The following is a 22,679-nucleotide window of genomic DNA, read 5'->3' as shown; positions in this document are numbered from 1 at the left end:
CCCCAGTTCTTGTGCTATGAGAAGCAGTAAACAACACTTCCTTATCTACTTTCTCTACACCAGTCATGATTTTATAGACCTCAATCATATCTCGCCTTAGCCGTCTCTTTTCCAAGCTAAAAAGTGCCAGCCTTATTAATCTCTCCTCATACAGAAGCCATTTCATACCTCTAATAATTGTTGTTGCCCTTTTCTGAACCTTTTCCAATTCCAGTATGGCTTTTTTGAGATGGGGCGACCACATCTGCACACAGTCTTCAATATGTGGGCAAACCATGGATTCATATAGAGGCAACATGATATTTTCTGTCCTATTATCTATCCCTTTCTTAATTATTCCCAGCATTCTGTTCACTTTTTTGACTGCTGCTGCACATTGAGTGGATGATTTCAGAGAACTATCCACAATGACTCCAAGATCTCTTTCTTGAGTGGTAAGAGCTAATTTAGACCCCATCATTTTATATGTATACTTGGGATTATGCTTTCCAATGTGCATTACTTTGCATTTATCAACATTAAATTTCATCTGCCATTTTGTTGCCCAGTCACCCAGTTTTGAGAGATCCTTTTGTAGCTCTTCGCAGTCTGCCTGGGTATTAACTATCTTTAGTAATTTTGTATCATCTGCACATTTTGCCACCTCACAGTTTACCCCTTTTTTCAGATCATTTATGAATATGTTGAATAGGACTGGTCCCAGAACAGATCCCTGGGGGACACCACTATTTACCTCTCTCCATTCTGAAAACTGACCATTCATACTTACCTTTTGTTTCCTATCTTTTAACCAGTTACCAGTCCATGAGAGCACCTTCCTTCCGTCTTATCCCGTGGCTGCTTACTTTAGGTAAGAGCCTTTGGTGCGGGACCTTGTCAAAGGCTTTCTGAAAATCTAAATACACTATATCCTCTGGATCCCCTTGGTCTACATGCTTGTTGACCCCCTCAAAGAATTCTAGTAGATTATGAGGCATGATTTCCCTTCACTAAAACCATGTATACTCTTCCCCAACAAATTATGTTCATCTATAAGTTTGACAATATTGTTCTTTATCATAGTTTCAACCAATTTGCCCGGTAATAAAGTCAGGCTTAAGGGCCTGTAATTGCCGGGATCACCTCTGGAGCCCTTTTTAAAAATTGGCGTCACATTAGCTATCCTCCATTCACCTGATACAGAAGCTGATTTAAATGATAGGTTACAGACTACAGTTAGTAGTTCTGCAATTTCACATTTGAGTTCCTTCAGAACTCTTGGGTGAATACCATCTTGTCCTGGTGACTTATTGTTGTTTAATTTATCAATTTGTTCCAAAACCTCGTCTAATGATACCTTAACCTGGGACAGTTCCTCAGATCTGTCACCTAAAAAGAATGGCTCAGGTTTGGGAATCTCCCTCACATCCTCAGCCATGAATACCGATGCAAAGAATTCATTTAGTTTCTCCGCAATAGCCTTATAGTCCTTGAGTGCTCCTTTAGCACCTCGATTGTCCAGTGGCCCCACTGGTTGTTTAGCAGGCTTCCTGCTTCTGATGTACTTAAAAAATAAGTTTGCTATTACCTTTTGAGTCTTTGGCTAACTGTTCCTCAAATTCTTTTTTGGCTTTCCTAATTGTATTTTTACACTTCATTTGCCAGTGTTTATGCTCCTTTCTATTTTCCTCACTAGGATTTAACTTCTACTTTTTAAAGGATGCCTTTTGGCCTCTCACTGCTTCTTTTTCTTTGTTGTTTAGCCACAGTGGCTCTTTTTTGGTTCTCTTACTATGTTTTTTTAAATTGGGGTATACATTTAAGTTGAGTCTCTATTATGGTGTCTTTAAAAAGTTTCCATGCAGCTTGCAGAGATTTCACTTTTGGCACTGTACCCTTAAATTTTTTTTAATAACTAACCTCCTCATTTTTGTGTAGTTCCCCTCTCTGAAATTAAATGGCACAGTGTTGGGCCGCTGTGGTGTTTTTCCTGCCACAGGGATATTTAAATTTAATTATATTATGGTCACTATTACCAAGAGGTCCAGCTATATTCACCTCTTGGACCAGATCCTGTGCTCCACTTAGGACTAAATCAGGAATTGCCTTTCCTCTGGTGGGTTCCAGGACCAGCTGCTCCAAGAAGCAGTCATTTAAAGTGAAAAGAAACTTTTTCTCTGTATCCCGTCCTGAGGTGACATATACACAGTCAGTACTGTATGGCGATAATTGAAATCCCCCATTATTATTATTGAGTTCTTTATTTTAATAGCCTCTCTAATCTCCCTGAGCATTTCACAGTCACTATCACCATCCTGGTCAGGTAGTTGGTAATAGATCCTTACCACTATATTCTTATTATTAGAGCACAGAATTTCTATCCATAGAGATTCTATGGTACAGTTTGATTCATTTACGATTTTTACTTCATTTGATTCTACGCTTTCTTTCACATATAATGCCACTCCCCCACCAGCACGACCTGTTCTGTCCTTCCGATATATTTTGTACCCTGGTATTACTGTATCCCATTGATTATCCTCATTCCACCAAGTTTCTGTGATGTCTATTATATCCATATCCTCATTTAATACGAGGCACTCTAGTTCACCCATTTTATTATTTAGACTTCTAGCATTGGTATATAAGCACTTAAAAAACTTGTCTCCTTTTAGCTGTCTGCCATTACACGATGTAATTGAATGGGACTCTTTTTTATTTGACTGTTTCTGATCAGACCCTGTTTGTATTTTATCATTTTCCATCCTCTCGTCCTCACTAGGACATAGAGATTCTCTATTAATAGATCCTCCCTTAAGAGATGTCCAAACCATGCTCTCCTCCGCACCTGTCGGCTTTCCCCCAGCCCTTAGTTTAAAAACTGCTTTACAACATTTTTAATGTTAAGTGCCGGCAGTCTTGTTCCATTTTGATTTAGGTGGAGCCCATCCTACCTGGTCCATCTTTCCCAAAAGTTTCCCCAGTTCCTAATAAATCTAAACCCCTCCTCCCTACACCATTGTCTCATCCACGCATTAAGACTCTGCAATTCTGCCTGTCTAACTGGCCTTCTGCGTGGAACTCAGAGCATTTCAGAGAATGCTACCATTGAGGTCCTGGACTTCAATCTCTTACCTAGCAGCCTAAATTTGGCCTCCAGGACCTCTCTCCTATCCTTCCTTATGTCATTGGTACCTACCTGTACCACAAACCACTGGCTCCTCCCGAGCACTACACAAAAGTCTATCTAGATGTCTTGAGGGATCCACAACCTTCACACCAGGCACCTTCCCCTCTCTCTTTCCTCCCTTCGTAAACAAACAAAGATTCCTTTAGAGGCCTCTGCTTATTGACGGGAGAATGAGGAAAAGGAGAGGACAACACAACTGCTACATTATTGAAGCTCATTCAGCTCAACAGAGTATCTGAAACAGTGGATCAAGAATCTGTAGCACACCACAGAAACTGGCGCTTAAGATGTCTGATTCAAGGATAACGCCATTTGAATCAGTGGAAGTTACATCAACGTACAATCTGTATAAATAGGATCCAAATCAGTTTCTTACCTCTCATAACATTAATCCAAGCTAAGGGGAAAATCCCTTTTTAACACTGTGTATGCAACTCCTACAGATATCCGTGGGAACTGTATGCATGGTACACTTGCAGGTTTTAGTGGTTTGCTTAGAATTTTCCCTGTGTAATCGTATAACCTTCTTTACCCTCTATTTTGAGTCATTTAGGTATGGGAATGGGTCCTTTCATATACTGTAATTGGATTTAAATGTTAATTTTTTTTTCATTTCCTTAAGTGTGTGATTGACACAAGTTTAATATCTTGTGCAATAACGATAGTTTCCTATATTAGAAAAAAATTCTTCTACTTTCTGTTTAAAATGAGCTAATGGATGCTCCCCTCCTTGCTTAAACACAAGCACAAATCTCTCACTGCTCAATATCACTTCTCAGAACTCTCTGTAACTTTCCCTGATGGAAAGTCCCCATTGCCCAAGACTAATGAGCATGGATAGGGATCTGACGCTTTATTTGTACCATTTACTTTTATAGTTGTTGTTGGCAGGGGAAGGGGGAAGGGTTTTTTTAGCCAGATTATTTATCCTGCAAGTATTTCTCTACTCAGCTGTTACTCAATTTGAACCCAATAACTTTTTTGCCCTAGCAAAGGTGATCCAGCAAAGGCCCAAGTCTTGCAAGTGATTGCACACAGGGAGACCCTTGTGCCATGCAGACTCTTTTGTAGGATTGGAAGTAAGTTTTTCATTGTGATAAGAAATAATGAGGAAGTTTCTGCCCTGTGCCAGAGCTGTGTCAGGGAACCACTTTTGGCTCTCTTATTCTCAGGGCCAGCATCACCCCGGATGCCCCTGAGAACTGACTGACAGCAGCTAAATTCTAAGGTCTAAGTTCTGCCACTGGCTTAGTGACCTTCATGGACCATATGCCTTTGCCTCTGCCATGCACCTTCCCTGTTCTGACACCCAAAAAGGTAGGTATGCACATGAAGGGAAGGGGTAATAAGAACAAGAAGGAAGCTTCTCTATTCTGCGTAATTCTGTACTGGTGATCTGTAGCCAGTTTCTGGCCTCACAAAGGAGTAAGAATCGGTACCAATGCATTAATTTACTCCTCTGAAGGACACTTTTCTTAGCCCCATGAAATTCTCCATCCCCATTCAAAGGACTAAGTCTTGTTTGAAGAGTCAGGGTGCCTATTACTACACCTCTTTATTAGACACAGTTTACTTTCTCCACCCTGTGGGGGCAGTTGGCTTGTCACTATGTAGGGAGCTGAGTCAAGCATTGCCTACTTCCTGCCCCTTTTGGGACACTGTGAACACAGTTTTTACACTCCCATGAACACAGAGTTAGCACTACTGCTTGGCTCTTACACCCAACAGGTGGGAGGCATGGGGGCTGGGGAAACTGCTTATATGTGCTTCCCCTGTCATTGGACAGGTCTGCTATCAGCACAATTAAGCCCAGTACATATGATAACAAATGAACATGAGGTATGTGTACTGTTGCATGCCTCTAGCAGTGTTTGTTTATTTGATTTATTTACTGCTCTGTTGGAAGAAATTTGCTACCGTTTAATGTGAATCGAGAACAATGACATGTCAGGTGTAAAGGCTGCAGCCTCGGAGAAAGCATTAGCAGACTCAGCCTCGCTACATGACAAGAAAGTTTCTAAAATTCTTCTGATGTCTGAGACCTAAGCTTCCTCTTGGGGCTTAGCTGTAATGCAGTTTTATGGACTGTCAGTATGAAGGGAATATTTACATATTTTTATCGTACCCAACAGCTAGTAATTGGTTTTTTTATCATTTGTGTTTTCTGCCTAGTTGAATTATAGTGTATCATGTTGTTCATAAGAAACTACAGCATTGTCATGTTAAAAAATAGACATCAGTGTTACCCCAAAGTGACTTATTTACTTTTCAGTAGTTTCTTTTGATAGAACTATGGAATTAATTAATGGCATTCAAACCACACATCTTAGTAAAAGATGGTGTTTTGCATTTGAAAAAAAATAAGTCAGCTTTTCCTTTTTAAATTAGCGTGTATGGTGCATTAACGTGTGTGTGTGTGTGTATGTACGCGTGCATGCGTGTATTTTTGGGTCTGTTTTTTTGTTCTGTTTGTACAGCATCTAATACAATGGGATCCTGGTTTATGACCAGGGCTCCTAGGCTCTACAATAATACAAATGTATGAATAATACAGAAGGTATGAATGTGCTGTATAATGCATAACCATGTTCCAATGGCTAATTACCCTCACTGTAAAAATTTTCACCTTATTTCCAGTATAAATTTGTCTAGCTTCCACTTCTGGCCATTGGCTCATGTTATATCTTTCTCTTCTTAAAGAACCCATTGTTAAATACTTGTTCCCCCATATGTACTTATAGACTATAATCAAGTCACCCCTTAACCTTCTATTTGTTAAGATAAATAGTTTGAGCTCCTGGAGTCTGTCACTATAAGGCAGGTTTTCTAATCCTTTGATCATTCTCTTGGCTCTTCTCTGAAACTTCTCCAATTTATCTATATCCTTCTTGAATTGTGGGACCAGAACTGGACACAGTATTCCAGCGGCACTGGCATCTGTGCCAAATACAGAGGTAAAGTAACCACTCGACTCCTACTTAAGATTCCCCTGTTTGTGCATCCAAGGATCGCATTAGCTGTTTTGGCCACAGTGTTGTACTGGGAGCTCATGTTCAGCTGATTATCCACCATGATACTCAAATATTTTTCAAAGTCACTGCTTCCCAGGATACAGTCACCATCCTGTAAGTATGGCCTACATACTTAGTTCCTAGAAGTATACATTCACATTTAATACATATTGTTTGCTTGCACCCAGCATACCAACGGATCAATATCACTCTGTCAGTGTCCTGTCCTCTTCATTATTTTCCACACCCTTAATTTTTTGTCATCTGCAAGCTTCATCACTGATGATTTTATGTTTTCTTCCAGGTCATTGATAAAAATGTTAAATAGCTAAGGGCCAAAAACCTGTCCCTGCAGGAACAGAAACACACCTCTTTATTTATGATTCCTCATTTAGAATTACATTTTGAGACCTTTGATAGTCAGCTTTAAATGAATTTAATCTGCCCCAGTTAATTTTATATCTTTCTAGTTTTTTTAATCAAATGCCATGTGGTACCAAGTGAAATGCCTTGCAAAGTCTAAGTATATTACATCAACACTATTACCTGTATCAACCAATCTTGTAATCTCATCAAAAAAGATATCAAGTTAGTTTGGTAGGATCTACTTTCCATGAACTCATGTTGATTGGCATTAATTATATTACCCTCCTTTAATTATTTATTAATTCAATCCCATATCAGCCGCTCCATTATCTTACTTGGGAAGAATGTCAGACTGATAATTTCCCTGGTCATCCCCTGGACCCTTTTACATATTAGTTCAATATTAACTTTCTTCCAGTCTTCTGGAACTTCCCCAATGGTCCAAAACTTATTGTAAATCACCATTAATGGTCTAGCAAGCTCCACAGCCAGGTCGCTTAAAACATTTGAAAGCAAATTATCCAGATTTCCTGATTTAAAAATGTCTAACATTAGTAGCTGCTGTTTAACTCCTCCAGAGATACTAGTGGAATGGAAAGAGTATTATCCTTTGACGTGACTACACATTTTGTTTTCTTCTCCAAACACAGAACCCCAAAACGTATTGAACACTTTTGTTTTCTGCATTAATAATTGTGCCATTTCCATCTAGTAGTGGACCAATAGATTGTTAGGATATTTTTTATTCCTAGTATACTTAAACTCCTTCTTATTGTTTTTAAGTTTGCTGACCTTAGATTTTTTCTTGTGTTCCTTTGCTTCACTTATCAATTTCCTACAGTGTCTAGATACTGATTTATATTTATTTCTATCAGTGTCCCCGTTCTTCCAGTTTTCTTTATATATTTATTTCTTTATTGTTGGAAATATTAAAAACATTTGAAATCATTAATACTAAAATCACCAAACACCAATTTAACCATAAATTTCTTTATTAAATACAAAGGCCAAATGGTACTTCATGCATTTGCTCTAGACATGTCTAAAAAGCCTAACTAATAAGCAGTTTACTACATCCAAATAGTAACAAAACATTTAGAAGCATTTGATAAAGATACTTACAAATGGGCTAAAACCATGGGTGACCCATACTGGTCAGCTCCAGCATGGTCAGGCAGGTGTTTGCAATAGACCCTTTAAGAGTTTACTTTTTATGCTTTTTAGCAAACATTTGTCATTGCCAATTATTGACTTCAACTAAAAAACAATTTGAGACAGTTCACCGTATTTTCTAGTTTTAATCCAGATAAGATTTATAATCTCGTTTCCTCTCTTCCTTCTTGCTGTTCAACAGTTTTCACATTGCACCTGGGTTCTCATAAGCTTTAACACTGGTGTGTCGGTTGAGGAAGGGCTATGTTGGCTCATTTTAAGACAGATTCTCTTTGTTTGATTTAAAACCATCTACAATCACCCCTATGGGTCAGAGGCCTTTTTAGAAACTTCCCCTTATCTCATTAGTTCTTCTTTGAACAGACATCCTCCCCACTTCATTCCTTTTGGCCTTATAACTCATTATTTCCTTCTATTTGCTAGTCAGGGCCTTTCTTTACAACACATATCTATTTCTTAACCAAATTTAAGCTAACTTTATTTTTTTAATTTTATACATATATATTATTTTTATAGCTTTCTATAAATTGCAGAATAGTTCATGACTATTATGTCTATACAGCCATGGAATTGTAGTATATGACAGAGGTTTGACTTGTATTCAGAAAGTAATACTGAGCCCAAAAAGCTGTGATGAACAAGGATTTCATCCAGTGATTCACTTTACTTTCAAAAATACACTGTAGTCACTATAAGGCAAGTTCCACTCTGAATTATTGGTTAAGTTCCCCCAGGACCCATCTCACAATATTACTTGGTGGTTGTAATTAGAGTGATGGTGGGGATGAGGGGGCAGGGTGATAGACTGTCATGGGTGAAACCAATTTTTTTTTTTAAATGTTGATTTTTTGTAATAAAATAATATTGCAAACATGAAACTTCACAGGACACCTCTGAGGCAGGCAGCTTCAATAATCATATAGCCATTTTACAGGATAAACTCTGGTGCTGAGAAGTGTAGTAATCTTCCTGCAGCTCAGACAGTGTCAGAGCCTAAAGTAGAACTCTCCCATCCTAACCACTATTCGCCTGCCTATCCACCAATTTTGGTCTGCTGATATTGGCACCTATTACGATTCAGGGGATATACCTGCCCTCTGTTCATATTTGAAACCTGGGAGGCATATAAGACTGTACACTGCTCCTGGGATCCCCGTAAGTAACAGTAACTGAGAAGGAAGGGTGTGTGTGTGTGTGTGTGTTCTGAGGAAATTGTTTCCTTTCACATATGACATTACTTTGTAACTTCCAGACTATAATGTACTCTACATTAGGGCTACACTAAAAAGACCTCTATGAAATTTAAATAGAGCCATAGGCAATGTGCCCACTTATATAGTGCTATTTCATTACACTCCTGTTGTATAGACTGCACTATTTTCCCCTTAATTTCTGTGTACAAATCAAAATACTTTGGCTTAATATATAAAGACTGGAGTGGTTTGGGTCATTGCTATGTTAGTCACACCTTTTTTCATGTGAAAGTTCAGAAATTGAGATCAGATGGGAAATTGAATTAATAATCCCTAGATGTATACATCATGGGGCTGGTTGTTTGGTCAGTCCAATTGGGAGACTCTTGATACTGGAATTTATTTTCCCCAGGGGTACAAGAGGATTTATTTATTTATGTATTGATAGGTATTTTCGTGTTTATCACTGAGTAATACCTGTTGACCTTTAAAGCATGCTAAAAAGCCTGTATGCCCAGGCTTTTGCTGAATTGGGAAGATTGAGAGGGATTTGCCTTTTCTGATGCAGAGAATTTCATTTTGCCATGTTTGATGCTTCAATGTCGATCTTAATAAAATCTTATCTAATGTACATGCAGCAGTGGTGCTGATAGATGAATTTTTACTTTAGAAATAGTAAAAAGTGCCAATGGAAGCCAACACCTTTGTTAGGTACCTCTCATTTTTCATCTTGCAACTAATAGCAATGAAAGATTTCCCACTTTTGCAAACTACCACTTAGCCTTAAATACGCAGATTCTCTCTAAAAATGTTGACATTTTGTATAGATTAAACTGGAAAGAAAAAATAGTTTCATGATCATTGTGAATTGCCTCAGGCTCAGTATGGAAAAGTTCTTAAGCATGTGCTTAATATGACAAAAGTGAGTAGGTTTTATTGACTTCTCTTGGACTGTTCATGTCCTTAAATGTAAGGACTTAGACTCCAATTCAGCAAGGTGCCTATTGTCCTATAACCAAGGAAGACAGAAAAACAGACAATTTCATAGGGATCTCACTAGGCTCATCTAACTTACCTTGGAAACATTTGTTTATTAGAGCAATGGATTATACAGAAAAACTGAAGATTAGCAAGAAGCTACATTTGTTGGCAGAAATAGTAATGCCCCATCATGGATCAAATTCACAAATACAAAAATCTCAGGTTTTTATTATGTAGTTTATAACTACTTGGCAAGGTGAGGCACTTGTATGTAATATTACTTGCTCCCTCCCCTTCCCCCTTCATATAAGGGGTAATCACTCAAGCTATATTTAAATTTTCAATCTGATCCATTACCCTGTTTCAGAAAACATGTTCAGGAATTTTCAATAGGAGGCAATTTGCAGTTGCATTGTCAAACTCCCCCCACCCACCAGCTCAGTGTTTTCCTTTTTGCTTTTCTCCTGTTTTTCTCCCTTTTTCATTTCCTCTTCCTGTTGCAAGGATGTGCAATGGCAATGACACAAGAACTGGTATCCTTTAGTGATGAGCAAGATGACTTGCCTGAGCAAGGACTGTAGAATGTTGTAGCTAAAATGTTCTGTATGGATCTGACTGCAGATGTTTGCCAGAAAGGAATTATGTACAAAAAAGCCCAATACTAACTGAAGGTGGTTGAAATTTCAAAATCTGGTTTAATCTCAAATTGGAATGAAAAGTCAAAATTGTGGAATTTTTTATGAAACTAAATATTTTGAAAAGATTTCATTTCAGTAAGATCAAAATGTTTCATTTGAGTATTATATTAATATAAAAGTCAAAGGAAAACTTTTGATTATTTCCCATTAAAATTTTGATAAAATCACTGTTCCCACAATATTTACATTTTGTTAATCAGCATTTTCCAGCAGAAAAATGTTCTGTCAGAATTTTTGATCAGCTCTAGTATTAACTCTCATTTTTTTCTTCTAAGAATTTCAGACCTTTATATATTATTAAATTAATCAAAAGCAGTAATCACATGTGTGTGTGTGTGTGTGTGTGTGAGAGAGAGAGAGAGAGAGAGAGAGAGAGAGATGTCCTCTCTGTGTAGTAAGGCTAAAATACAAATACAGAGTAGCAAATCCATCTCCTCCACTGCTGCAAAAGATCTCTGCATAATTGAATTGGTCACCCATTGTATGAATGATGGGGCCAGAACTGGATGCTGAAGACCCTGCCTTCTGTGCAGAAGCATGCACCAGGCAAGAGCAACACAGAAGCTTAGAAATGTAGGGCAGGAAAGGACCCTAAGGGTATGTCTACACTACGGAATAAGGTCGAATTTATAGAAGTTGTTTTTTTAGAAATCGGTTTTATATATTCGAGTGTGTGTGTCCCCACAGAAAATGCTCTAAGTGCATTAAGTGCATTAACTCGGCGGAGTGCTTCCACAGTACCGAGGCTAGAGTCGACTTCCGGAGCGTTGCACTGTGGGTAGCTATCCCACAGTTCCCGCAGTCTTCGCTGCCCATTGGAATTCTGGGTTGAGATCCCAATGCCTGATGGGGCTAAAACATTGTCGCGGGTGGTTCTGTGTACATATCGTCAGGCCCCCGTTCCCTCCCTCCCTCCGTGAAAGCAAGGGCAGACAATCATTTCGCGCCTTTTTTCCTGAGTTACCTGTGCAGACGCCATACCACGGCAAGCATGGAGCCCGCTCAGGTAACTGTCACCCTATGACTCCTGGGTGCTGGCAGACGTGGTACTGCATTGCTACACAGTAGCAGCAACCCCTTGCCTTGTGGCAGCAGACGGTACAGTACGACTGGTAGCCGTCATCGTCATGTCCGAGGTGCTCCTGGCCACGTCGGCTGGGAGCGCCTGGACAGACATGGGCGCAGGGACTAAATTTGGAGTGACTTGACCAGATCATTCTCTTTAGTCCTGCAGTCAGTCCTATTGAACCGTCTTATGGTGAGCGGGCAGGCGATACGGACTGCTAGCAGTCGTACTGTTACATCTTCTGCCGAGCAGCCATGAGATGTGGATGGCATGCAGTCCTTCTGCACCGTCTGCTGCCAGCCAAAGATGTAAAAGATAGATGGAGTGGATCAAAACAAGAAATAGACCAGATTTGTTCTGTATTCATTTGCTTTCCCCCTCCCCCGTCTAGGGGACTCATTCTTCTAGGTCACACTGCAGTCACTCACAGAGAAGGTGCAGCGAGATAAATCTAGCCATGTATCAACCAGAGGCCAGGCTAACCTTCCTGTTCCAATAAGAACGATAACTTAGGTGCACCATTTCCTATTGGAACCCTCCGTGAAGTCCTGCCTGAAATACTCCTTGATGTAAAGACACCCCCTTTGTTGATTTTAGCTCCCTGAAGCCAACCCTGTAAGCCATGTCCTCAGTCGCCCCTCCCTGCATCAGAGCAACGGCAAACAATCGGGCATCTGAGAGTGCTGTCCAGAGCAGTCATAATGGAGCACTCTGATGGGGCTAAAACATTGTCGCGGGTGGTTCTGGGTACGTATCGTCAGGCCCCCATTCCCTCCCTCCCTCCGTGAAAGCAAGGGCAGACAATCGTTTCGCGCCTTTTTTCCTGAGTTACCTGTGCAGACGCCATACCACGGTAAGCATGGAGCCCGCTCAGGTAGCCGTCACCCTATGTCTCCTGGGTGCTGGCCGACGCGGTACGGCTTTGCTACACAGTAGCAGCAACCCATTGCCTTCTAGCAGCAGATGGTGCAGTATGACTGGTAGTCGTCCTCGTCATGTCCGAGGTGCTCCTGGCCACGTCGGCTGGGAGCGCCTCGGCAGACATGGGCGCAGGGACTAAATTTGGAGTGACTTGACCAGGTCATTCTCTTTAGTCCTGCAGTCAGTCCTATTGAACCATCTTATGGTGAGCAGGCAGGCGATACGGACTGCTAGCAGTTGTACTGTACCATCTTCTGCCAGGCAGGCAAGAGATGAGGATTGCTAGCAGTCGTACTGTACCATCTTCTGCCGAGCAGCCATGAGATGTGGATGGCATGCAGTCCTTCTGCACCATCTGCTGCCAGCCAAAGATGTAAAAGATAGATGGAGTGGATCAAAACAAGAAATAGACCAGATTGGTTTTGTACTCATTTGCTTCCCCCCCTCCCCTGTCTAGGGAACTCATTCCTCTAGGTCACACTGCAGTCACTCACAGAGAAGGTGCAGCGAGGTAAATCTAGCCATGTATCAATCAGAGGCCAGGCTAACCTCCTTGTTCCAATAAGAACGATAACTTAGGTGCACCATTTCTTATTGGAACCCTCCGTGAAGTCCTGCCTGAAATACTCCTTGATGTAAAGACACCCCCTTTGTTGATTTTAGCTCCCTGAAGCCAACCCTGTAAGCCGTGTCGTCAGTCACCCCTCCCTCCGTCAGAGCAACGGCAGACAATCGCTCTGCGCCTTTTTTCTGTGCGGATGCCATACCAAGGCAAGCATGGAGGCTGCTCAGCTCACTTTGGCAATTAGGAGCACATTAAACACCACACACATTATCCAGCAGTATATGCAGCACCGGAACCTGGCAAAGCGATACCGGGCGAGGAGGCGACGTCAGCGCGGTCACGTGAGTGATCAGGACATGGACACAGATTTCTCTGAAAGCATGGGCCCTGCCAATGCATGCATCATGGTGCTAATGGGGCAGGTTCATGCTGTGGAATGCCGATTCTGGGCTCGGGAAACAAGCACAGACTGGTGGGATCGCATAGTGTTGCAGGTCTGGGACGATTCCCAGTGGCTGCGAAACTTTCGCATGCGTAAGGGCACTTTCATGGAACTTTGTGACTTGCTTTCCCCTGCCCTGAGGCGCATGAATACCAAGATGAGAGCAGCCCTCACAGTTGAGAAGTGAGTGGCGATAGCCCTGTGGAAGCTTGCAACGCCAGACAGCTACCGGTCAGTTGGGAATCAATTTGGAGTGGCAAATCTACTGTGGGGGCTGCTGTGATGCAAGTAGCCCACGCAATCAAAGATCTGCTGATATCAAGGGTAGTGACCCTGGGAAATGTGCAGGTCATAGTGGATGGCTTTGCTGCAATGGGATTCCCTAACTGTGGTGGGGCCATAGACGGAACCCATATCCCTATCTTGGCACCCGAGCACCAAGCCGCCGAGTACATAAACCGCAAGGGGTACTTTTCGATAGTGCTGCAAGCTCTGGTGGATCACAAGGGACGTTTCACCAACATCAACGTGGGATGGCCAGGAAAGGTGCATGGTGCTCGCATCGTCAGGAACTCTGGTCTGTTTCAAAAGCTGCAGGGAAGGACTTTATTCCCAGACCAGAAAATAACTGTTGGGGACGTTGAAATGCCTATATGTATCCTTGGGGACCCAGCCTACCCCTTAATGCCATGGCTCATGAAGCCGTACACAGGCAGCCTGGACAGTAGTCAGGAGCTGTTCAACTACAGGCTGAGCAAGTGCAGAATGGTGGTAGAATGTGCATTTGGACGTTTAAAGGCGCACTGGCGCAGTTTACTGACTCGCTTAGACCTCAGCGAAACCAATATTCCCACTGTTATTACTGCTTGCTGTGTGCTCCACAATATCTGTGAGAGTAAGGGGGAGACGTTTATGGCGGGGTGGGAGGTTGAGGCAAATCGCCTGGCTGCTGGTTACGCTCAGCCAGACACCAGGGTTGTTAGAAGAGCACAGGAGGGCGCGGTACGCATCAGAGAAGCTTTGAAAACCAGTTTCATGACTGGCCAGGCTATGGTGTGAAAGTTCTGTTTGTTTCTCCTTGATGAAACCCCCCGCCCCTTGGTTCACTCTACTTCCCTGGAAGCTAACCACCCGCCCCTCCTCCCTTCAATCACCGCTTGCAGAGGCAATAAAGTCATTGTTGCTTCACATTCATGCATTCTTTATTCATTCATCACACAAATAGGGGGATGACTACCAAGGTAGCCAAGGAGGGGTGGTGGAGGAGGGAAGGAAAATGCCACACAGCACTTTAAGCACAGCACTTTAAAAGTTTACAACTTTAAAATTTATTGAATGACAGCCTTCTTTTTTGGGGGCAATCCTCTGTGGTGGAGTGGCTGGTTGGCCGGAGGCCCCCCCACCGCGTTCTTGGGTGTCTGGGTGTGGAGGCTATGGAACTTGGGGAGGAGGGCGGTTGGTTACAGAGGGGCTGCAGTGGCAGTCTGTGCTCCAGCTGCCTTTGCTGCAGCTCAACCATACACTGGAGCATACTGGTTTGGTCCTGCAGGAGCCTCAGCATTGAATCCTGCCTCCTCTCATCACGCTGCCACCACATTTGAGCTTCAGCCCTGTCTTCAGCCCGCCACTTACTCTCTTCAGCCCGCCACTTACTCTCTTCAGCCCGCCACCTCTCCTCCCGGTCATTTTGTGCTTTTCTGCACTCTGACATTGTTTGCCTCCACGCATTCGTCTGTGCTCTGTCAGTGTGGGAGGACAGCATGAGCTCGGAGAACATTTCATCGCGAGTGCGTTTTTTTTTCTTTCTAAGCTTCACTAGCCTCTGGGAAGGAGAAGATCCTGTGATCATTGAAACACATGCAGCTGGTGGAGAAAAAAAAAGGGACAGCGGTATTTAAAAAGACACATTTTATAAAACAGTGGCTACACTCTTTCAGGGTAAACCTTGCTGTTAACATTACATACATAGCACATGTGCTTTCGTTACAAGGTCGCATTTTGCCTCCCCCCACCGCGTGACTACCCCCTCAACCTTCCCCCCTCCCTGTGGCTAACAGCGGGGAACATTTCTGTTTAGCCACAGGCAAACAGCCCAGCAGAAATGGGCTCCTCTGAGTGTCCCCTGAAGAAAAGCACTCTATTTCAACCAGGTGATCATGAATTATATCGTTTATATCTCACTCTCCTGAGGATAACACAGAGAGATAAAGAACGGATGTTGTTTGAATGCCAGCAAACATACACTGCAATGCTTTGTTGTACAATGATTCCCAAGTACGTGTTACTGGCCTGGAGTGGTAAAGTGTCCTACCATGAAGGACGCAATAAGGCTGCCCTCCCCAGAAACCTTTTGCAAAGGCTTTAGGACTACATCTAGGAGAACCGCGAATGCCAGGGCAAAGTAATCCTTTCACATGCTTGCTTTTAAACCATGTATAGTATTTTAAAAGGTACACTCACCAGAGGTCCCTTCTCCACCTGCTGGGTCCAGGAGGCAGCCTTGGGTGGGTTCGGGGGGTACTGGCTCCAGGTCCAGGGTGAGAAACAGTTCCTGGCTGTCGGGAAAACCAGTTTCTCCGCTTGCTTGCTGTGAGCTATCTACAACCTCATCATCATCATCATCTTCTTCGTCCCCAAAACCTGCTTCCGTGTTGCTTCCATCTCCATTGAAGGAGTCAAACAACACGGCTGGGGTAGTGGTGGCTGAACCCCCTAAAATGGCATGCAGCTCATCATAGAAGCGGCATGTTTGGGGCTCTGACCCGGAGCGGTCGTTCGCCTCTCTGGTTTTCTGGTAGGCTTGCCTCAGCTCCTTCAGTTTCACGCGGCACTGCTTCAGGTCCCTGTTATGGCCTCTGTCCTTCATGCCCTGGGAGATTTTGACAAAGGTTTTGGCATTTAGAAAACTGGAACGGAGTTCTGATAGCACGGATTCCTCTCCCCAAACAGCGATCAGATCCCGTACTCCATCATGGTCACCTGTGCTGATGAGCTCTGCATGGTCACCTGCAGCTTGCCACGCTGGCCAAACAGGAAATGAGATTCAAAAGTTCGTGGTTCTTTTCCTGTCTACCTGGAGTGCATCTGAGTTGAGAGTGCTGTCCAGAGCGGTCACAATGGAGCACTCTGGGATAGCTCCCGGAGGCCAATACCATCGAATTGTGTCCACAGTACCCCAAATTCGAGCCGGCAATGTTGATTTAAGCGCTAATCCACTTGTCAGGGGTGGAGTAAGGAAATCGATTTTAAGTGCCCTTTAAGTCGAAATAAAGGGCTTAATTGTGTGGACGGGTGCAGGTTTACATTGATTTAATGCTGCTAAATTCGACCTAAAGTCCTAGTGTAGACCAGGGCTAAGAGAATATCAAATCCAGCCCCATGAGCTGCGGCGGGATCAAATGAACAGGTATTTGTCCAACCTGTTCTTAAAAACCTCCACTCATGGGAATTCCACAACTGCCCTTAGAAGTCTCTTCCAGAATTTATTCCTAAAATCTAACCTAAATCTCTTTTACTGAAGATTAAGCCCATTACTTTGTGTCCTACCTTCAGTGGAAATGGAGAACAACTGATCACAGTCTTCTTTATAACAGCCCTTAATATATTTGGAGATTCCGTCATCTTTTCTGAAGTCTAAACATGCCTAGTGTGTAACCTCTCATCTCTTACATACAGCATTCATGTTAGTACATCCTAGAATATTAGCCTTTTTTTTTTTTTTTGCAACTGCATCGTCACACTGTTGGCTCATACTCAATTTGTGATCTAGTATAACCCCCAGATCCTTTACAGCAGTAGTACTACCTAGCCAGTTATTTCCCCCATTTTGTATTTGTGTATTTGAATTTTCCTTCATAAATTTAGTAATTTGCTTTAAAGAATTTTAATCTGAACATGTCTGGTTGCATGTAGCTCCTCTTCCCAAAGGCATATTGGGCTGCATTAGTAGGAGCATTGTCAGCAGACTGAGGGACGTGATTATTTCCCTCTATTTGGCACTGGTGAGGCTACATCTGGAGTATTGCGTCCAGTTTTGGGCCCCCCGCTACAGAAAGGATGTGGGCAAATTGGAGAGAGTCCAGCGGAGGGCAATGAAAATGATCAGGGGCTGGGGCACTTGACTTATGAGGAGAGGCTGAGGAACTGGGCCTGTTTAGTCTAGAAAAGAGATGAGTGAGGGGGGATTTGATAGCAGCCTTCAACTACCTGAAGGGGGGTTCCAAAAAGGATGGAGCTCGGCTATTCTCAGCGGTGGCAGATGATAGAACAAGGAGCAATGGTCTCAAGTTGCAGTGGGGGAGGTCTAGGTCGGATATTAAGAAACACTATTTCACTAGGAGGGTGATGAAGCACTGGAATGGGTTACCTAGCGAGGTGGTGAAATCTCCATCCTTAGAGGTTTTTAAGGCCAGACTTGACAAAGCCCTGGCTGGGATGATTTAGTTGGTGGTGGTCCTGCTTTGAACAGAGGGTTGGACTAGATGACCTCCTGAGGTCTCTTCCAACCCTCGTCTTCTATGATTCTGTGACCCAAGCTAGAACAGCGCTGTGGCAAATGCAAATATCTAGGCTGATTAGTGCAAGTCAAAAGAATTATTTGGACTACTTGTACACATTATTATAAGTTAACTGTAACCATGCACAAAAAAGGTCTGGGCACTATTGTTGATGTTTCAATGACAAACTCTGCTGAATGCATAGTGATTGACAACAAAAGCAAATGAAATATTAAAATGCATAAAAATGGGGTTGAAAATACTGAAATTAATATAAGGATATTTATATCACCTCATGGAATGCCCTCATTTATACTATCATGCTCAGGTTATGTCATCCTGTCTCAGAAAGATATAGCAGAAATGGATTGGGTCCCGAGATGAGCTATGGAAATTACTAGAAGCATGGAAAGAGATGGAAAAGTCTGGGACTGTTGTTTTTTCAGAGAAGATAGATAGGAGAAGTGATAGAGAGCTAGAAAATAACTAGCACAACAAAGATAAATCAAGTCTTCTTATTTACCATCTGTCATAATAAGGGGAGATTCACATTCATCTTTAATTGAAAGACGGTGAATTAAGGACTCATAAAAGGAATTACTGGTTTACATTGTACAAAATTAAGCTGTGTAATTCACTGTCACAAGAGTGCGTTCAATTCAGGAGCCTATTAAGGATTTAAAATAAATCAATTAGTAAAAAAAAAGTAGATGCTATATAGAGATATTGAAAATATCCATAATTAGAATAGATAACATTTATTGAGAAGGGATGTTCAGACTACGAGCCTGCCACTAACCCATCAGGATTAAGATGGTTAGTTCGTAATCGTCCACTGTAAGGCGTTTTGCACCTGCTTCTGAAGCATCTGGTACCAACCCCACTCAGATACAGGAGATTGGAATAGGTGAACCAGTGGTCCAATCCAATACAGCAATTTCTGTCTGAGTATGACTACACAGCCCGTGGCAGCCCTGGCAGCAAACCCTTGAGCCTTAGTTGACAGACTTAGGCTCACACTACCAAACTAAAATAGTGACGTGGACAGCACTTTTGAGTTGTAGCCCAGGCTCCCTAGTCTTCAGAGCCTGAGCTACAGCCCAAGTCTCCACATCTACACAGCTATTTTTAGCACAAGCCCACCAACCTGGGCTCAGAGGCTCGCTGTTGTGGGCTATGTAGACATGCCATATAAGGCCCTGCTAGAGCATTGCTTGATTTGTCTTACTTGAACTCAATGTATTGCTTTTCTTGGAAGATGCGGGAGGAGGGAACCAACCCTCCTTGCTTCACCTTTATTTTTGTGAGTTTTGATTAATCCACTAATATTTTCAGAGTTTGACTGTCATGTTAGTGAGCTTGTCCTGATAACAAACTAGTTGGTAATTTTGTTACTCTTTGAATTTATGTGCCTGCAAGGGCTGGGGGGAGATACCAGCGAAAGGAGGACACTCAGGCCTAAGAATAGTAAACCATGCTTTATTGAAGGAAGGAAGAACTTACGCTCCAATCTGCACGGAGAGCCCCTAGGATGCGCAGAGGGGCTGCAGGGGACTCTGGCCGTTCGGGGCAGCTCACCAGGCAGGACTCCGCCGGGGGAAGTCCTCTGCGGCTCTATATTCTCCGCGCTTATCTCGGGGTTACATGGGGTCAACAGGTGGTTACATTCTTATATATATAATTTATGCTTATTACATAAACTGACTTGTTTACAGGCAAAAATATGCTGAGCTGTGCTACAATGTCTTTTGGCAGGGTCTGTCGGACAAAGTTCATTGAAACTGCCTGCATCCTCTGCTTACATCCAGTCACATACTCAGTCTACCCCTTAACTCCTCTCCAATCTTCCGCAACCTTGCCCCTACACTTTAATATAGTACTGCATCAGTTTTGTTTTCCCCACCACCCTTTCCAAAGCCAGGAAACACTTTTCATTGAAAAGCAGCGATTCTATTTTACTGTATTTGTCATCATACCATGCCATCATTGTATTTGCCATCATGCCATCATTTGCCAGCAGGGTTCTCTTTTCCTTGCCTGGTCTTGTTTAAAATCTGTCTCTCATCTAAGCCACTGTTGCTGTAACTGATCATAATGGCATCAGCAGTAATTATTTTTAATGTTTGTCCCCCCCACTATCTTTTTTTAATGTGTGTATGTTTGGGGTTTTTTCTGGGACAATCTTTCCAAATCAGAAAAAAAAATCCATCTTCAATTGTACATAATGGTAGAATCTTTCACTTTCTAGATAATCTTTCAAAACAAGCTGAAAGATAACAGACTTATTTATTGAACTGTTGTTTCTTGTCACCTAAAACAAACGCCTCTTCATTATAGCTTTTTGACTTTCCTTCTTGTACCATGCCATTATAGAACATCACTTAAATGTTTCATTTAAGGCTTTAGAGAAAAACATAGATGAATGTGTTGGTAAGTGTAAAATAAAGGCTAGAAAAAGATTGTAAAGTACTTTTCTGCTTGAATTCCCATTTTATGCCATATATACAAAATGAAAGAACAAAGAAAATATGGGATGAATAACATCATACTGAGTTATGCTGGTTGTTGTCATAGGTATAAGAGATTTCTCATGTGTAAATCCTCACAGAGATAGAGTTGTCTTCCCCATAAGTCAGAGAATAGTGTAAACTAACTATTCGGGGGGGAGGGAGGGAGTTATGCACATCTGGTCCACTTGTTTATTAAACAATATTATATAGAGAGGAAGCCAGCAGCTGTCAAGAGATTTTTTTCAATAAATCTGCCATATTGCTGGCTTTGAGTTTGTGCATAGTATTTTGGTGCCAAACATCCATAAACATATTTAATGGCCTGTCAGTGGAGTTTTAGGATGCTAGACTTCATGGAAAAAGGAAAATAGAGGCTACAAAATGTTACATAGCTACGGCACCCAATGCTTTTCATAATCTACACTGAGAATTGCAGCTATTAGTGACAGGCAGTATAGCCACAGCAGCCCTCTCATAGGCAGTTTGTCATAAAAATGACCTAAATATTCTCTGCTTCTCCAGACCTAGTAAATAAGAAATTTGTTTCTTCAGATATAGCTGTTTATGGGATAGGAAAACTTTGTCTTGTTAAAAATGGAAGTTCCTCATGTACCTAAAATCCTGCCCAGTTACAAGTGCCTCAGTTGTGTGAATGACCTCTTCAAAAGGCAGCAGCAGAAACTGTAAAGATTTTGCACCTTATGATGGTCTAGGGGGAAAAATAACCCTCATGTATCAAAATAATACTAAATTTAATCCTCCCCAAAAGCCCTCAATTCCCAAAGCTGGGTATATATTGGGATCAGTTCCAGGGTGGGGAAGGGAACTCTTCTCAGTACCTATCATTTCAGCACAACATCCATGTTGTTTCATTTTTATGTAATTCATTTTTATCATCTCAACTTCAAACTCTTGGCAATTCACAATTGCAAGAAAACAGTGTCTGCTACAAAGCTTCTAACAAGACACTTTAACTGAACAGTCCAACGTCCACTTCATCAACCTATCACTCATCATCTTCTCATAATCCACAAAACAGAAATTGGCTTTGCAGCATGCCAGTGAAGGTTAAGAAACAAAGGTTCTGGTGAACCAGGTGGGGAGCCAGTTACAAAGTCAAGGGAACTCCATGGAGACTGCCCTGCCAGGAACACCTTCCCACTTTTAAGTTGAGGACATTTAGCTCTAGCACCTTTGTTATTTCAACTATGACAATATCACACAAATTGAGAGAGAAATCTCTTAAGTGACTGGATGCCAAAACAAATTAGGGCTTTGCAGATTAAAATGAACACTTCAAAGTCCACCTGAAATTTACTGGCAGCCAAGGCACAGCGTGGCACACTGGTGTGATATGCTCTCTGCATAGTGTACTGTTTAATGAGCAGGAAGCCATATTATGTACTAGTTTGAAAGAGAACTATGCTAAAGCACACTAGGGAATTTTTAATACACTTCAGCAAAGTCTACGTGGACCAATTAGTGCATAACTTGTCCGTGCGCTTCAGAAATCAAACTCCTGTTGTGCACGTTGCTGCACTAAGTAGAAAATTGAGTTGGGGCAACCCGTGTTAACTTGGCTCTCCACAGTGATTGAGTTGAGAGTAGGACTTCGTGGATACTCTATTCTTACTGATTTATCAGTGAGTCTGTCTTGTCCCTTATTTCTCTACTACCTAGTATATTTGTACAAGCCCTTTAACTTATTCATTCTATCTCTGATTTTTTTCTGCCTTTATTTTCACATGCACGTCTTAGGTGACTCGTTATTCTTATGGATTCCTCCCTCTTTCCTCCCTTCATTTCTGTTAAGGTACTTTTTATCTTCAGAGCTGTGAACAGCCCCCTGTGAAGCCGCATTAGTCACTTCTTGTGACTTGCATTTTTCTTGTTCAGTCGGACTGTAGTCTGTTATGCTTTAATTATGGTGTCCTTTTTAGGATTCCATGCCTTCCACACACCGGGATTTAACACTTCCTCCTATTTCACCACACTCTCTAGGTTTTTATATTCCCAAAATGTTCTTTGTTAACAAAATAATGCCCCTGTACTGCTGTTTTCTTTAACTCATTCCTTAAGAAGTTGAAA

This window comes from Eretmochelys imbricata, chromosome 2 (assembly GCF_965152235.1).
Source record: "Eretmochelys imbricata isolate rEreImb1 chromosome 2, rEreImb1.hap1, whole genome shotgun sequence".
NCBI classification, from domain to species: domain Eukaryota; kingdom Metazoa; phylum Chordata; order Testudines; family Cheloniidae; genus Eretmochelys; species Eretmochelys imbricata.
This window is presented reverse-complemented; position numbering follows the sequence as displayed.